This window comes from Bubalus bubalis, chromosome 10 (assembly GCF_019923935.1).
Source record: "Bubalus bubalis isolate 160015118507 breed Murrah chromosome 10, NDDB_SH_1, whole genome shotgun sequence".
Classification (NCBI taxonomy): Eukaryota; Metazoa; Chordata; class Mammalia; order Artiodactyla; family Bovidae; genus Bubalus; species Bubalus bubalis.
The window spans coordinates 91,391,269-91,394,822 of NC_059166.1; the positions used below are offsets into that span (position 1 = coordinate 91,391,269).

General features: G+C 42.7%; 1 long non-coding RNA gene across 1 annotated transcript; it reads left to right on the forward strand.

Moving 5' to 3' along the window:
* The first annotated feature begins 93 nt into the window (after positions 1-93).
* LOC123327881 lies at positions 94-3,059 on the forward strand. The gene is made up of 2 exons (XR_006542558.1): positions 94-251; positions 2,349-3,059. It is a non-coding gene; the product is annotated as an uncharacterized LOC123327881 (long non-coding RNA).
* The last annotated feature ends 495 nt before the right edge of the window (positions 3,060-3,554 follow it).

Genomic DNA, 3,554 nt, shown 5'->3' on the forward strand with positions numbered 1-3,554 from the left:
GCCAGGAGGCAGGAGGCAGCAGCGCTTGGAGGATGTCCCAGCAGCCCCAGCCGGCTGTGGTCGGCGGGTGGGGCGGGGATACGGGGAGGGAGGGAAGTACCCTGGGCTACATGCATCCTGAATAGGCAATAGGAGTTTTGACCTGCTCCTGCTCTTAAGTTAAAGAGGTTGTAATACTCCCAGTACTCATGGTTAGCTGTTGGCATCTGGCTCTGCGGGAAGGTAGAGATGGTGATAATGAAGTTGTGGAGGTGAGTAGATGGTAATCAGCTGAGCAAAACAAGGTTCTGACTGGAATTGCTGCCAGAATGATTCAGAGTTGGATGGTCATATAAAGAAATATAATTCAGAGCTGGGTGGTTTTATAAAGAAATATAAACAAGAGACTTTAGAAGAAGCCTTGGGTTTGCTGACATCTTCAAAATGTCCTTATATTTTTGTAATTCTAATAATCTTGGCTACTGCTTTTACTGAGAGTCAATATTGGCTAATATTTGTTGAACACCTTGTGAACCAGGCACTGTTTTTTAAAACTGCTATGTATTCACTAACTTAATCCTAACAGCCTTATAAGATAGATATTATAGGTACTATTTTCCTCTTATTACAGCCTTGGACACAACTAGTAGTTGCTAGAAAATGAATCTGAAACCAAGCCGGTCTGTATTCAGAGACCACATTCAGCTGTGGTGCTATTCTGTAACGGTTCAGTGCACTGCTGCTGCTGCTGCTAAGTCACTTCAGTCGTGTCCGACTCTGTGCGACCCCATAGACGGCAGCCCACCAGGCTCCCCCGTCCCTGGGATTCTCCAGGCAAGAACACTGGAGTGGGTTGCCATTTCCTTCTCCAATGCATGAAAGTGAAAAGTGAAAGTGAAGTTGCTCAGTCCTGTCTGACTCTTAGCGACCCCATGGACAGCAGCCCACCAGGCTCCTCTGTCCACAGGAGTCTCCAGGCAAGAATACTGAAGTGGGTTGTCATTTCCTGCTCCAAGAAATCTAATGATAGTTGAATAATTCCCCATTCTGAGCTACTGTTGAAAGCCACCCTGGGCACCTACGGGGCTCTCTAACCACGTACCGCATTCTCCTGCTCAGTCTCGTGGTTCAGACATGGACGGAAAGCTGGGTCTTTAAATCTTCTGGCTCTTTAGAGCTCTGTGGGGCATCAGTTTGCTCCCGCTGCTCTCCCACCGCAGGACCCCTGCAACCGGGAGAAGCAGCCTGATTAGGAGGACAGGTGTTCTGGCTCCGGGAGCCACCGCCTTGGGCAGAGCCCCTCCCGGCCTCGCAAAGTGGCTGTGATGGGACTGGATGCCACCCCATTGGTAGGAACCACACAAATATAAAAGATTGGAAGAAACCTATCAATAACTTTGGCAGAAGTTATTAATTATACCATGTCTGCTCTAGATGGAACAGAGATCAGTTTCTCAACCCACTGGCCTGAGTAAATGGACAACTGCATTGCTTTGGATCCCTTCTTGGCTGGTCACGGTGCTGTCTGTGTCATTGCTCATACTTCTTGTTGTAGTATATGGTCAATGAAACAGGCAAGATGGAACGGCTATGTATTGCCTTAAGGAAAAAGCAAATGACTCTCATGGTCTATTGGGTTTGTTCTCTTGGCCTAGCTGGAGCAGTGAGGATACTGGTTCCAAATCTTTTTACAGAAATCAGTAGTTGTTCTTGTTTTTATCATAGTGGTCATATGTTGATCCACTGTATTTGTTAAAGAGAAACCAAAATGGAGGCCGAGGCCACAGTATGAATACACTCCTAGCCCAAACACTGAAGGGTCATTCAATTAAAACTTAGAACTGTTCTGATTTCCCTGAAATGCTGACTCTGATCTTAAAACTTAAGCTTTATTCATGTCAGTATAACGTAGCTAATCTACTACAGTTAACAAAGTGAAATCGCTCAGTCATGTTTGACTCTTTGCGACCCCATGAACTGTAGCCTACCAGGCTCCTCTGTCCATGGAATTCTCCAGGCAAGAATACTGGAGTGGGTTGCCATTTCCTCCTCCAGGAGATCTTCCTGACCCAGGGATTGAACCTGGGTCTCCTGCATTGTAGGCAGACCCTTTACCAGCTGAGCCACCATTAATCCTCTCAAAAGAGTGTAAGTTTCTGGCAATTACAATCACAATACATGATACATGGTTGTTCCTCCTCATGCTTCACAAGCTAAGATGTAACTGCTCAGTGTGGAGCTTCAAGCCTGTTTGTGAACAGTTTGTTTCTCCCTCAGTAAAATGTTCATCTCAAATAAAGCTCTCTGAATTTTCTTTTGAAACATTCTATCCAGAGCCTGAAGTGCTTCTACCTTCATTCTCTCATCAGATGATCTCCATGATGATAGAACAAAAAGGGCAAGCAGATCTTGCAACACAGTTGACCATGAAGACAGAGAAGCAATCTCCAAGCAGCGAAGATCTGGGTCTTCAGCCATCCCTGAATTCACCTACCTCCAGCACATGAGAGAATGGTCAAAAGCAGGGACCAGTAGTTTAAATATACAGACAATGGCCAGGCCAAATATAAAAACAGAATTCTGATTCACATTCTGCAGCACTCAGTCCAGGAAGGCAAACAATGCCTATGACAATCAACACAAGAGGCCAGGACTTGATTAATGACTGACAGCTTCACTCATTTTCCTTTGGGATCAACTGAGACCCAGCTGGGAAAGTCAAATATGCACCCCTACTCAATCACATACAATGCTGTACTTCCAGTTAGCCCATCTACAGTTTCCCCAGGCCAACACCTCTTCCTTCAGGCATACCTTTTTTCCATTTTATATAAACTTTTCCCTCTCCTCTGCCTGCTTTTGAGACTCTGCCAACACAAATGATGGTAGCTAACTCCCTTGCTATAGCAACCTCTTAATAAAAAGCCTTCACTTGTTCCCATTTGGGTGATCTTTATTTCCCCACAAGATAATCCATGAGTTGATATTTTTTGAAGTTGTGGGACTAGTATTATTGATCATTCATTTATGCTATCCTCTCTACCTTTGTATATGTTTGAAATTTCCCACAATAAAAAATTTAAAATATTTCAAAAATGTCAGGGTCATTAAACAATAACAACAGCAGAGACTGATTCTATATTAGCTAAAAGTACATTATTGGAAAAAAAAACTGGGAAATCGAAGTTGGATCATATATTAGACAAGAGTTTAGACTAATGTTAAATTTTCTGAGTGAACAATTTTACATGGTTACATAGGAGAATGTCCTTGCTTTTAAGAGGTAATGATGAAATACTTGAGATAAAGTCATGATGCCTGCCACTTACAGACATTCCATGAAAAAGGTAAAGAGGGAAAATAAACAAAACATTAACAACTGGTGAAACTCAATGAAAGGTATAGAATGTAAATTTAATGTTCTTAGATTTTTTTCCATTGGTTTAAAGTTTTTCAAAGCAAAAAAGTTGGTAGGAAAAGAGCACAATAAAATACATGTATTAGGTTGCTACAAAAGTAATTGCGGTTTCAGACCATGCATTTTAAACCATAAGTATGCTCAAACATCTTTATTA